The sequence below is a fragment of the Orcinus orca genome, chromosome 14 (genome assembly GCF_937001465.1).
Source record: "Orcinus orca chromosome 14, mOrcOrc1.1, whole genome shotgun sequence".
Classification (NCBI taxonomy): Eukaryota; Metazoa; Chordata; class Mammalia; order Artiodactyla; family Delphinidae; genus Orcinus; species Orcinus orca.
The window spans coordinates 3594223-3609457 of NC_064572.1; the positions used below are offsets into that span (position 1 = coordinate 3594223).

General features: G+C 43.9%; 1 pseudogene; it reads right to left on the reverse strand.

Moving 5' to 3' along the window:
- Positions 1 to 6346: 6346 nt before the first annotated feature.
- On the reverse strand, positions 6347 to 14139 carry LOC117201624 (NOP protein chaperone 1-like; annotated as a pseudogene).
- Positions 14140 to 15235: the final 1096 nt, after the last annotated feature.

Below are 15235 nucleotides of genomic sequence, written 5' to 3' on the forward strand. Positions count from 1 at the left end.
TGGGTCAATGCACTGGAGGATTCCTGTGTTGGGAGAACCTAAGCACGGTAGTCATTGTGTGAACAGACTGGAGGGGAAGTGTTATGATAACAGGGAGGATTCCAGCCACTGATTTGATAGGCGACATATCCAGGTGAAATTTGAATCTGGGATCCACACCTCAACACCAGTATATTTAGGAATTTGAGATTCAGAAACAGCCTGAGCTACGTTTGAATTCTAGCTCTGTCATTTTCTAGCTGCATGATCTTCTCACATAAGCAAAATTTCAGAACCTAGCTTATGTTACTTGTTAAAAGGTAACTAATCTATAAGTAACAGGGTTGTACTAAAGATAAATAAGCAAACGTAGGTAAATCTCAATCACAGGGTCTCAAAAGGAATGTTTTCTCTTTTCAGAATCTCAGGATCAAAGGGCTGTGATCCACCCCTCTTCATGACACATTATCAGTATTTGTCTATGCAGTAGTTAATGATTAACATTGACTTGGGTAGCACTTGACAGTTGACACATACTTTCCTATAGAAATATTATGAAGTGAAGAATGTTTCTCCCCATGACATTTAGTAGGACAGAACTCCACCTACTCTTTCGCTAATGTATCTGAAGGTGTCGACTAAATTTCACCCCAAATTAAACTTCATTCTATATTTGATGAGCGTGTCTGCCCTGTGTGGATTGTGGTACCCAACAGTGGGCTTATGATGTGCGTACTCCTGCTGCTTTCCTGTGCAAGGGGTTTTTAGCCCTGATTTGTGTGACAAGACCTTCCAACAAGACATGAGTCCCTGGATTGTTTTCCCCACCATGAAGTAGATCCAAAGTGGCCTGGCCACATAGTCCAAGGCCATGGAGGGCAGCAATAGGGTTGAGGCCCTCATGTTGCTTGATTCCCACATGGGGAGGAACCAAGGTGACTGAGGGCAAGGGCATCCGGGGTGTGGGGAGAGAGCACAGCAGGGAGGGTGGGGCCTCTGAAGCACTGGGGCGGGTGTTGGAGAAAAAATCCTCGTGCGTTTGATCAAGAATTATTTCATGAAACATTTGAGAGTGGTGTTCTTTCTGTGGAGTCAACATTCCCCAACTGATCACTGTGCGGGTTTCCTGCAGTTTGGTGTAACTCCTAGGAACTGAACATTAATGAAATAACTCTGAAAAAGTAGCTCTAATAAAAGTACAACACCCAAGGATTTTCATGTTTTATGTGTAAATGAAAATATTACTGTCTTGATTATGTGCAGTAGCCTACACTGCCTTATTGTTGACGCTGGAGAGAGGGGGGTTCACCATATCTACACATGCCTGGGGGTTAGGTGGTAGAGCTCATTCCCAGGTGAGTGGCTGGGGATTCATGCCTGGAATGCCTAACAATGCTTTAAATGCCAGGATTCTCTTGGTTGCTTTCCCTTTCCTCATCTTTACCTGCTCAGTTTTTCATCTGACCCTGCATAAGTATGCAGAGGCGGACAAGTGTTGGCTGAGTTCCTTACAATGAAACAACATGTGAGAAGAGACTTATTTTTATTCTTGAATTGGTCCGTCTTTTGCCAAATGGTCAGGTTTCTCCTTTTGGCTTGGATCTTCTAAGTACACCCATGAAATACTAATGCCAGTTATGTTCACCACCCTGTTAGGGAGACTGATGTGGAAATAATCTCCTTCCGTCATTCACACCCACTTGTTCCAGACTCCATTAATGCTGTGACTTCACAGAACACATGGGAGAGATTTTCACTAAAAACAATAAATACAGCCCTTAGCCTCAGTAAAGAAAAATTCCCTAATTACCATGTGAATGACTACAACAGCCTTAGGTGTGTGGTGAACACAGGTGATAGTAATGAGAGAAACAAGTTTGCTGACCCAGGGTGGGGGTGGGGGGGTGGGGGGTGGAGCAGATGTGAAAGGTGCTGGGGTGGAGGTGGATACTGGACAATAAAGAGTAATGAGGAATTGTTTACTATTTCTAATTTTTAAAATATTGAACTTTTTATAGACTATATTTGAACATTTTTAAGTCTACAAAAGAAGACAAATAAAATTTCCTTCCTTCACAATAACTCAATTATCCTATGTATACTTTTCTTTTTAAAGAGTTTCCTATTTATTTATTTATTTTTGGCTGTGTTGGGTCTTTTTTGCTGAGCACGGGCTTTCTCTACTTGCTGCGAGTGGGGGCTACTCTTCGTTGAGGGGCACGGATTCCTCATTGCCGTGTCTCCTCTTATTGCTGATCACGGGCTCCAGGCGCGCGTGCTCAGTAGTTGTGGCTCACGGGCTTGGCCGTTCCGCGGCACGTGGGATCCTCCCAGACCAGAGATCAAACCCATGTTTCCTGCATTGGCAGGTGGACTCTCAACCACTGCGCCACCAGGGAGGTCCCTCCCTATGTGTTCTTCACCTTTGTTCAAACTTGAAAATTGAATGTAACATATGCAGATTATTATTTTCTTAATTGTAACTGTGTATTGAGGAGAAAGTGTATGATAGCATGAAATGTAGGACACTGGACAGGAAATGACACATTAGGGAGCTCGAAGCCCTCACTCCCCGCCAGTGACATCAATACAAAAACCAGGGTTTGTCAGCACAGGGGACCCAAGAAGTGGCAACAATGATTTCTTTTCTGCTCCCACCACTCTCAGACCTGGCAGGAGTACGGATTACCTGCCGATATGTGTGTGTGCGTGTGTGTTTCTTTTTTCTTCGTGCCACAGCTGGACTTGCTGATTGAGCCTGCGTGTTTTAAGAAAGGAATGGCCATGTTGCGCTAACAATACAGTGGACCCTCCGTCGCTCTTGTGTCTTTGGGAGTTGAGTGCACACAAAATTTGTATGATGGATCCAGGCGCGAACTTCCAGTTTTCCTCTTGGCTCATACCTGCTATGCCAGGGGAATATTCTTCCCTTGGGAAATCAGCTCAAAGGTTTTGGAGAGAAAGGCTGCACAGGTGTAGGTTGGGAGCAGCAACACTTGGCATGGACGACTGGGCAAACCAAGTGAATTGCTAAGGGTTCCTGATATGAGGAAACAGGCTGAGGACATAGGAAGGCCAGGCCTGCAGAGTGAAAGTTCTTCTTGCCTGTAGGTAGCTCTGGGTGTGGGTGGAGGAGAGACATTGAGGGGCTGAGATGCCAGCCGCCTGTCCCAGGACTGCGGAAGGAGGGGGCAGAAAAGCAGGAAGTGTGGCTCATGTTTGTTTCTGACACACTCATCGTTCTGGTTCTTGACTCCAGGCTGTAAGGAGGAATTTACTCTTGTTTTGCAAAGTTGCTTTACCTATTCCAATCCTCTACTTTTCCATTTACTCTTTTCAAAAGATATATATAAACTTGCTATTTTCATTAAACAGCTTGTCATCAACATTTTTTCCAAGTCAATAGCTATACATCTAGCTCATTAAAAAAATATATCAATAAACCAAACCACAAAGTGATAATACTGTATTGTCTGAATGTACTTGAAATTTACTTACCTGGTCCCTCTCAATGGCTGTTTTCTAAATGTTCTGTTCTTAAGTAATACTGATATCAATATTCTTAGTACACATGTATTTGCACAAATATTCCCACTTACCCACTTCTTGTCATTTGACTTTTCTTGTGGAATATGTAAAGATCAATTAGGTGGTCAAGTTATCAATCGTTTCCTCTATGGCTTCTGGGCTCTGGTTTTTATGTTTTAGTAACATCTCCACTCTGCAATTACAGAATAAAATGTCGTCCGTGTTTTCTATTGGTACGTTCATGGTTTCAGCTTACAGTTCACGCAGTCCATCCCCCTGCAGAATTTTCCTTGTTTACAGCGGCCGGCGGCCCAGGAATAGCGTGAAGAGCGCGTCTCCTTCGCGGCAGCCTCCCGGCACCATCCTCCCAGCTCCTCGTCTCCCGTCTGCTGCCGGGGTCGCGCCGTGTCGTGCCGAGCCGGGCGCTAGCTCCGAGGCGGACTCCCCGAGACGAGCTCGGGCGTTTGGGCGGCCGGCACTGCACCCTCGCCGTTCGGCGATCGGGATCCGGCCCGGGGACGTTCGAGCCGGTGGTCGGGCGCCACCTGGCGGCCGCTTTTATATCGTCCCTTGTCTCCGGAGCTTCGGCGATCTTCGCGAGGGCTGACATTCGGACGCCGGGCGCGAGGCAGCGTTCCGGGACGCCGGCTATCCGGGTGGCGATTGTCCCGGTGTTCGCGGGGCATGGGCTCCTCCTGCGGTCGCTGGAGATTGGGTGTGTAGGTTTACGAGGCTGTGATCGTTGCCGCGCTCCTTAGTGAGTTGTGAGGGTTGCCTGGCTTGGTCGACCAGCAACCGCCCGTGCCCCTCCAGCCACGGGAACTGAGCGGACTCGACCCTACCTGGGCCGCGCGCCGCGTTGTGTAGGGAGGGGTTCTTGCGAGCCCTCCGGAGCGCTTGAGGCTTGATGGTCCGTCCTTCTGAGTCACTTTAGGTGCGTTCATTTTCTACCACTTCGGTCCACCAGCGTCCCACTCCGGACGTGGGGAACGCACCAGGCACGGGCGTTGAGGCCGTTGGAGGGCCCGATGTGCTTGTTGACTGGCGCGCTTGGGTCCCTGTCTCCGGGGCATGGGCGCTTGCTGCTCTCGCGGGATTTGGACGGGCAGACATGTGTAGTGTGAGGCCGGCGCTGCGCTCCCTAGAAGTCGTTGAGTGGTGGGTCTGCTCGGTTCGACCACCACTCCCTTGTGTCCCTTGCGCGTGAAACGCCCACTTTGAAGCACGTGGTCAAGAGAGGGTATCCATCCCCGGAGTCGTCCGTGTGGCCCGGTGGTCGTACTTCCGCTTTACAAGTGTCGCCTGGGAGTGGTTCAAAGTCTCCTACGGACGTGGACGCCGACAAGTTTCCGCCGGCCTTCTCTCTTGATCCCGTTTGCCCTTATTCCCAAATATGTTTTTCTCCGCAGTGGGTAGGGCCCGAATGGCATAACGAGGAGGCACTGGAAGTGGGACCATGGCCTTCACGTCCTCCACGTTCTCCTTCCCACGGGACCGCCACGTCCCGTCCAATAGGACGCCCGGTGCTGCTTCTTGGCCGCCTTGGGAAAACGGTGCGTCCCGGTCCTGTCGCCGTGGTGGAGCTCCTCCCCTGCGTCTACTTTCTCCGAAATCCGCGAGAAGCGGTCATGGGGCTGCGCAGACGGTATTCCCCTGCAGGCCGAGCTGCGTCTACGGGGGAGTGACCGGCGTCCCACTTCTGTTGGCCACGTCGGCGAAGCGCTTGAGTGGACCAGGTCCTCTCACCACAGGGGAAAGCAAGGAAAGTCGCGGGCGAGAGGTAGGGCGCCCCAGGCGCAGCCACGGTTCCGCCTGTGGCTTGGTGGTCGGAGAAGCCTAACAAATGGGAAATGGGGAGCTGCCTGGGGCGTCTGGTGATGGTCGTGTGGAGGCATGAGGCGATGCGCAGTCCTGGGTGGGCGCGGTTGTCAGAAGCTCCTCGTGAGAATCTCGTACTGGAATGGCCTCTGAACGCGCGTGTGGATGAGGAGACAACCCGGAGAGAGAAATGGGACCTATGGCGGGCCAGAAGGGATGAGTTCGGAGGAGTGGAGGCGCACCTTCTCTTCCGTGCCATCCAGATCTATCCCGGTGGTTTTTCCTCCATTTGGTTGTTACCTGGCGTCCGCTGCTGCAAGGAAGACTAGACCATACAGCGTTGTCCTGGCAAGAAACAATTCAGTGACGAGAATTTGTTTGGAGATCCATTAGTGTAGACACTGGTGAAGTGAGAAATTCTGAGATCTACAGAACTGAAAATTACTATTGTCGTCGTTACTCAACAGCATTGTAATTACCATTGTTTGTAATTAGTGATAAAACAGTAGAGTCACACAGTAGCTGATTAATTGGAGATGATCAAAGAGGGGTTTTCAGTATTTCTAAATGCTGCTAAATGGGCAGAGGTCAAGGTGGAGACAGCAGGTATGTGCCAGGTAAGGCTGTGACGTGTGTGAGAATAAAGAGAGGTGCTGAGATTATGGAGGGTTTTCTGAATGGTACAAGAGGCTGGAAAGCATTCTTAAAGATATGTGGGGGGATAGATATAAGTTGCAGTTTACAGAAAGAGAAAGGCTCATTGCTAGTCTCCACAGAAGGATTCAGCAGCAGAGTATCTTATCAAATGCTGTTAAAAACACTCCAGGGGGCTTCCCTGGTGGCGCAGTGGTTGAGAGTCCGCCTGCCGATGCAGGGGATGCGGGTTCGTGCCCTGGTCCGGGAAGATCCCACATGCTGCGGAGCGGCTGGGCCTGTGAGCCATGGCTGCTGAGCCTGCGCGTCCGGAGCCTGTGCTCTGCAACGGGAGAGGCCACAACAGTGAGAGGCCTGCATACTGCAAAAAAAAAAAAAAAAACCTCCAGGTTATAAATCCTTTAGAAACATACCCTACACATTTGCTAGCAGCAGAATTATGCATTGCTGCATTGTTTGTAATATAAACAGATTATTGAATATCAGTGTTCATCCCAACGTGGATTGGCAAAGTGCATTATAGTACATCATCCATTCAGTGCACTGTCGTGCAGGAAACGATGTCTTGATAGAGGATAATTTGCAAAATACTGTCAAATGAATAAAAGCAAGCTATAACAGCACTGTGCCTAGTGTTCTATTTGTGTTTTTAATTAGGGTGCCAAGGAGAAATGTATATTCATATTTGCCTGTATGCACATAAAGACACTCTGGAAGTTTGCCGTGGGAAACCAGATACATGGCTACCTGTGGAGGGCAGGGACTCCTGGGCAAAGAGGGGGAGGTGGTGCGGGGCACAATGTAATGCAATTTTCAGGACCTTCAACCATGTACATGGATTACAACCTCTCTAGAAATCCAAGAAATTGAATTTTTTAAACCTCCAAGGATTAAAATGCATTTACTATTTCTACCGAGTACATGTCAACTTTGTTTTACCATGGAGCTATGCCTTCTCTAAAATGTCTACTCAAGCCTTCCATGGTGATTTTGACTATTTTCCCTTACTTTGGTAGCAGACAAAGAAAACCAGGGGAATCAATGGATGTGTAGTTCATCAGCCCCTGCAGTGGCTCCCCTGCATTTTTCTTTCAAATAGTTTATACACTTTGTTTTTTGGTGCTATTTTCATAAGTTTTATTTGCAAGAAAGAGGATAGAGGAGAAATAAAGCTGTATTAGGGTTTTGCTAGGGTTGCCAGAACAAGTGCAGACTGGGAGGCTTAATTAATTTTCTCACAGCTCTGGAGGCTTTGAGTTCAAGATCAAGGTGTCTACAGGTTCAGTTTCTTCTGAGGCCTCTCTCCCTTGCTCGCAGGTGGCTGCATTCTTACTGCATCCTCAGATGGACTTAACTCTATGAGCTGAGTGTGCATGGCTGTGTCCTAATCTTCTCATAGGGGCACAGCTCTGGATTAGGGCTCACCCTTGTGACCCATTTTAACTTCATCATCTCTCCTAAGGCCCTATTCCCAAATACAGTCACATTCTGAGGTACAAGGGTCTGGACTTCAATATGTGAACTTATAGGGTTTCAGTTCAGACCTGAAGGGAAGCCGCACCCTGTTGGTTGAAGCAGAAATCTCAGAGGAGAGAGGAGTCTTCCCACATGGCCTAGAACTTCTTGACACAGCCAAGTCATGACCCATAAGCCTGATTCCGTGGTTTTGCATGTCTCTGTGACAGAGTGGAGGTCAGGGAATGACTAAGGAATTATGTCCTCAGTACATTGTCACTAAATATTTCTGCCTTTTGGAGGCCAGGTGTTCACAAAAGTGAAGAAGTTATGTTTTGCTCAGCAAGTTCTCGGCCTTGGAAGGTACACAACGCACTGAGGAGTCAACCTAAGTGTCTCCCATATCCTGATCAGGCCACGGACACAGGAACAGGAGACAGCCATTAGAGGCCACAGCCTTGCTGGGAAGCAGGTGCATCACCAGTTTAGCTCAATCAGATCTGTGTTCTAGGTGCTGAGCTTGAGGAGGGCGTCAGTCCTGGGACACTGTGGACATGATGCAGAAAAATTACCTTAAACCCTGAGTCATATTTAAATAGAAAAACTGTGAGATATTAATTCTTATTGCCTCCACTGAGCTATAAACTTGGTGAAGGTGGTTATGTTATACGTTTCACCTCTTAGTCTCCTGAAAATTCCACATGCTGGATCCCTTGAGACTCTCAAACAATATTTGTTACTTTAGTGAGTGGTGTGGGAGAGAGCTACCTGATTTTTCTTGAAGACTCGTCCTATGATAATTTACAAAATCCAGAACACTTGGGAGATATGTTCTCCCTTAAGTATCTGATGGATACTGTGGACCCTCCACCTAGTAATGCACATGCACAGACACAAACACATTGCTGCAGTCGGCCTCAAGTGTTCTATTTCCCTCTTTTCAAGCTCATAGACCAACCCTTTAGCATTCTATATGTATGGGCTTTATACTCCTTTTGTGTGTGTGGCTGTGCGTGTGTGCATCAAGAAAGAAAAAGTTAATGGATTTGAAGGGAGAGAACACATCATGTAGCTCCTGCCCTCTCTCAAGCCAACCCGACAGCAGATAAACTTAGGACATAGGCATTCTCCACGGGGACCATCTCTTTTCCCCAGGTCTTTATTTTTCTTTATTTTTAACTTTATTGGAGTATAATTGCTTTACACTGGTGTGTTAATTTCTGCTTTATAACAAAGTGAATCAGCTCTATAGCCTGGTCCTTATTGATTAGCACCATTCTCATTGGAGGAAGAATGGAACTCGTGAGGGGGACTAAGTCCCTCTGACTTCCCTGGCTGAGGGTGGGAGGGGTGCCCCAGCCCCTACCCCTGCCCCCTGCCTCTGGTTACTCCCTGAAATGTAGGGGCCACAGGCTCAGCTGCAGAAGCAGAAAAGCCACTCCTCTTCTCTGTGCTTAGTGTTCTCATGCAATATCTCTTCCAATATTTTCACTTTCAGCATATGAGTGTCCTTACTTCGAAGTGAGTCTCTTGTAGACAACATATAGTTGGACCCTTTTTATGTCTATCTTGTCCATTTTTGTTTTTTTTAATGTTATTAAATACTCACCTATATTTTAGTATGAAACATAATTTTATTTCTTTATATTTAAATCTATAAGACCTACATAATTTATCTTAGTATCCAAATTGGTTTAAAAACAGCCACCCCTGACTCTGTATATTAAATAATTCAACCATTTTACACTTAACTTAAAACGACATCCCTATCACATATTAAATTTTTTTTTTCCTTTTCCTCCTATGTCATAAGAATGTCCACAGGAACTGAATTTAGTTGACTTCTTTAACTGTATAGAATACCTAGTCGTATTATATGAGAAGGCCATGGCAGGAGAGAAATATAATTCTACACACTAGTATGTATTCTAGACTGAATAGTCTCTTTCACTGACCATCAGACTATTTCTACTTGGCTTTGTATTTCCAGTGAAGTTACACTTTCATATCCGCATGGATAGCATGGCTTAAAATGCCCTGTACATCCTCAATATACCTGTGAATTCATTTATCGACATCATTTGGTGCCTACTGTGTACCATGCACCAAGCTAAGGAGTGAACCAGACAAATACAACTCTTCCCACAATGTGGCATGAATATTATCTGGTAGAAGACAATCCTTAAATATTCACACCAATAATCCATCACAGCTGTGTTTGGTGCTACAAAGTATACCCTTTGCAGCTGAGAAGTCTCGTTTCCAGATCTGTTCACTTCTGCATACTTTGAGTGCACAGCCGATTTCCAATTCCCAATGAAAAATACCAGAAGGAACTTGGAGAATTATCTTCAGAGTATTTACAAGATGTTATAAGCTAATGAGAGGAGTAGGAAAAAATAATTAAAACAAACCCCTAAAATATTAGGCAACAAAGTCTCATGAGCTCAATGCACTTGGAGACAGTCCTTTAAATTCTCAGGTCTATATCCTGAGCAAAGCCAGGCCCATGGCAGATGAGGTCCCAAACAAGTTAAATAAGATCAAGAATGTGGCAGAAAGGCAATTCCAATGCAGGATCATTTTGCCTTTTGAAAGGGAAAACCTGTTACTACCTCTTTATGTACTGTGACCTATTTTCCTGGGGTGTCCCTATTCTCTACAATTAATAGGTTTCAAAACTGTGGGCAACTGGAAGGGATAATTTTAATAACTGAAACAAAAAATTCCTTTATGAGAAAAAGAAGAAAGAAAACCAAAAAAACCACTAAATTTTCCAACAAGCAAATTTTACATGCATTGAGAGGCTACAGAGTCACTGACAGTGATTAAACCACAGAGCACCAGTTTTCCAGCTCAAACTGGAAAGGATTTGGTTTCTTTTAATTAAAGTAGATATGTCTGAGGGCATCTAAATATAAGTAATTCTTTTCTTTGTAAAAAATTTCTCCCTCGGGGTGGGATAGGGAGGGTGGAAGGGAGACGCAAGAGGGAGGGGACATGGGCACACATGTGTACATATAGCTGATTCACTCTGTTACAGACCAGAAACCAACATAACATTGTGAAGAAAATATACTCCAATAAAGATGTTAAAAAAAAAAAGTTCTCCCTCAATGAACCCATTTTGATGGTAATAAATAAATATGACTTCATAATAACCTAAAAAAAAACCCAACTTAAGTTTTTGTTTCTTTTGTTTTTTCAGTACGCGGGCCTCTCACTGCTGTGGCCTCTCCCGTTGCGGATCACAGGCTCCGGATGCGCAGGCTCAGTGGCCATGGCTCACGGGCCCAGCTGCTCCGTGCATATGGGATCCTCCTGGACCGGAGCATGAACCTGTGTCCCCTGCATTGGCAGGCGGACTCTCAACCACTGCACCACCAGGGAAGCCCCAAGAGGCCAATTTAAAACAAAAACAAATGGGTAACTTGTATTTTTACTTTAAAATAAGTTTGAGATTTCTGAAGTCTGTGCTGATGAAAGAGGATGCCAACAAATTCACTCATCACCATACATAAAGTTAAGCTTTCTAAACTAAATCTCTTTAGCATGAGATCAAAAACAGTCTGCTCTTAGAAGATTCCCCAAATGCTATCTCTTCCAATTCTTTAAAAGCTAGCTTCTGTTTCTTCAAGAAGCAAAATACATTCATTTTTTCAAACACCATAGGTATCTGAAATGCAAAATAACCAGCAAGCCACATTCTTTTCCACAGAATTAGCGGGAACTATCACCTGTTTCTCAGATTGTTTATGTCCCTGTTTTCTTTTTTTTCACTGGCAGGACGGTCCAGAACCTCTATTTTGCTTTTTCCATCTTCTGAATGAGGAAGCTTAATTGTATCAATGGTGACTTCACCTTCAGAAGAGGTGCTATCATCTTCATCCTCAAATTCTGAACTGTCCTCTGAACTGTCTTGTGAATTCTCTTGTGAACTGTCATCTTCTTTGAATCAGACTGATTCATCTCAAACAAGGTCATATCCATTTGCATAACTTTTCCGAGAGTGTCAATATTTTCAATATTGAAATGACCAGGTGGTGCAGCTGCCATTTCTTTCCTTAGCTTTTCGTTTGCCTGAGCCATCTGTGGGAGAAAGCTCTGTACTTGGTCCAATAGGGGACTCCTCTCTATCCTGTTTGAAGAGTGGAATTCTTTCTGGAATTACGCTTGGAGTTGATGAGCAACCTGTCCCATATACCTCCGTGGCCGCCGCTGCCCTCCATCAGCAGCTCTCTGGACACCAAGACCCTGGAGCTGACCCGGGAAAATGACGAACAGCTCGCATCGGGCTGGGATTTGCCGTGGGCCTCCCTGCTGCTCGCCCGTCTTCAGAGCAGCCCCTCCAGGCCCAGATGCCGGAAAAAGGCTGGGGACATCTTTGTTTTTTAACTGATGAGTTTAAGCCATATATATATATATATATATATATATATATATATATATAAATTACTGATATGGAATGACATTTAATTGCCAATTTGTTTTCTGTAATGTCATATAGCTTTTCTGTCCCACATTTTCTCACATACTGACGTCCTTTGTTCTTACTTTTTGTACTCATTTTCAAAATTAATTTCTTTGGCTGTGCCAGGTCTTAGTTGTGGCATGGGGGACCTTTGATCTTCTTTGCAGCATGCGAACTCTTAGTTGTGGCATGTGGGATCTAGTTCCCTGACCAGGGATTGAGCCCAGGCCCTCTGCATTGAGAACGTGGAGTCTTCGCCACTGGACCACCAGGGAAGTCCACTGACTTGACTTACTTTTAATTTCCTTCTGTGTATATTCTATAGATAATCAATTTGAGGATACCATGGAGGTTACATATAAAATCCTATCAAACTAGCTTAAACTGATATCAACATAATTTTAATCACACGCAAAATCTCTATTACATCTCCAATTACATTACACATTAATTACATGTTATTAATGTCACAAATCACATATTTACACATTAATTACATGTTAGTAATGTCACAAGTCACATATGTATACATTGTTTTCTGTTTATGTAGATGTATGAATTAGTTATTTGGGGATGCTATAACAAAATGCCACAGCTTGGGTAGCTTATAAACAGAAGTTTATTTCTCATGGTTCTGGAGGCTGAAGTGTGAGATCAAGGTGGTTAGGTAAAGGTCTTTTCTGAGTCATGGACTTTTCATTATATCATCACCTGGAGGAAGGGGCTAGAGAGCTCTCTGGGGTCTCTTTTAAAAGCACACAAGAGACTTCCCTGATAGGCCAGTGGTTAAGAATCTGTCTTCCAATGCAGGGGACATGAGTTCAATCTTTGGTCAGAGAACTAAGAGCACACATGCCAAAGGGCAACTAAGCCCATGCACCACAACTATTGAGCCTGTATGCTGGCTCTACAGCCTGTCTGCCACAACTAGAGAGCCTGTGTGCTGCAACTACCAAGCCCCCATATCACAGCTAGATATGAAGCCTGTGCGTCACAACAAAGATCCCACGTGCTGCAACTAAGAGCGAATGTAGCCAAATAAGTAAATAAATACATATTTTAAAATAAATAAAAGCACACACATTATATTCATGGTGGCTCTGTCCTCATAACCTAAGCACCCCCCAAAGGCCCTACATCCTAATACCAACACATTTGGAGGTTATATTTTTAACATATGAATTTTTGGGGAAACAATCATGCAATAGCAATAAATTTATAATTATTTTAATATTTTGGTTTAAAAAATATCCTAGAATAATAAAAAGTATAGTTACAAGTCAAAATTATAGTGTTTTCTCTATTTGTCCATTTATTTATCTTTATCAGAGACATATATATTTTCATATGGCCTCAAGTTACTGGTGTCCTTTCATTTGAACTTGAAGTACTCCCTTTAGCATTTCTTGAAGGATAGATATTATGGTACTGAACTCCTTCAGCTTTTGTCTGAGACTGTCTCTCATTTTCCTCATTTTTGAAGAATAATATTGTAAGATATAGAATTGTTGGCAGGTAGTTTCCGCCATACTTTAAGCATATCATTTCACTCTCTTCTGGCCTGCAAAATTTCTGATGAGAAAGCAACTGATAATCTTACTGACAATCACAATTAAGTGGATCATAATAATTGTCACATATAACTTTGTTTATATATATTTCTTAATGCTAACCTATTTACAAAAGTACTTATTGTTTCAAAATTTTGTATTTATCATTCTAAGATTACTTAACAAATCTATATTTTTATTCTACTTATTTATAAAATAAGAGGTTATTAGCCAAAATTATGAATTCATAGCTGAAATGTGTGGTAAAACATTCCTGATAAGCGTTTTTCCATGTCTGAGAATTTTGATATGAACTCCAGCTTTTCAGTTTGATTTTAGCATTGATAGATCCAGTGTGAGGATTCAATGTTGACTAAGGAATTAAAAATCCCTCAGGGCTCTCCTTCATTCATTATAGTAAAAGTGTTTTCTATGCTGTGAAAACTCATGTGTATGTAAGTCTATTGAATGATATTCTCCAGTTAAAATGATCTCCATGTCAGTTACATACACATAGTATGTAAATCTTCTGCAATGGACATCCCCCCTTTGTAGCATTTCTACTAGCTATCATCAAAATTCAGTCTAATTTAGTCCATAAAGTGAACACTTTATGCTGGTCTGGTGTTTACACTGCACTGTAACTGAGTTCTATGAGTCTGCTGAATTCCTAACTTACCTCATTCCCAGGTTTCACATGTGGATGACCAGGGTTCACACCTGAAGAAATTTATTATTTTCTTACAGCTACATTGTTCCACCAGGAAAATAACTTGCCTGGATATCATTTCTTGCTTTTAATGGTCACAGTTTTTGCTTGAAATAAGACAAAAATAATAATTAAATTAAATAAATAAATAAGAAACGACACATGTGACATTTGGGGATTAAATTGTTGAAAAGTACATTACATGGGGAAAGAACATGAATTTGAGGAATACACTAGTGAATAGAAACATGGTTTAGAAAAATGTTAATAAGATGTTCAGTGTTTAGGTAAAAGAAAAGTAAAATAAATTCAGACGCTACAGGGAATATGAGAGGAAACATTATTAAAGAGACCGTGGCAAAGAGAAAAACATGAAATTTTAACTCCCACGTGGACAGGAATTTTGCTTCTCTGAGGTGAAAAGTACAGGGGGAAACGTGAAGAGAAATTGATGTGTGATGCATAATGACAGAATCTGGATAATTTGACTCAATGGCTTCACATACATTTCTAAAAATATCCTTTAGTCGAGCCACCTCCAGTTGACATTCCAAGTGTCCTGCTCCCTCCCCACACAGAGCACATGTGTCTGGAGCTGACTTGGACCCCAGCCTGGGGAAACCCTCCTCTTCCCTCCACACCTACTCTTCTTGCTCCAACTGGGAAATTATATCTGTTTTGCAGAGCGGATGCCCTGGTACGTGTGGGAAATGTTAGATGGATTTAAAGTTCTGTGCTGAGAACAGTGCATGCAATGCAAGCACAGGACAACATGCCAAGGCTCAAGTGTGGGGGTATCAATGGCAGCCCAAGTTCGAGCACCCTGAAGGGGGGAAACACTGAAGGTTGTCACCCGACACTTCACTCAAAGACAGTAAAAGTCTCTGGTTGCTGCTGTTCTTGCCCAAGAAGAAAGACAGGCTGCAGGCTGCTTAGACGTCTCAGCCAGGAAGGAAGCAACGTTTTCATAATGTGGTTAACACTGTTTTCTAACAGAATCCAATAAACATAAGACCCATGAGATTATTACTTGGAGTTCATGTAGAAAGGGGGATACAAGCTGTTATGTGT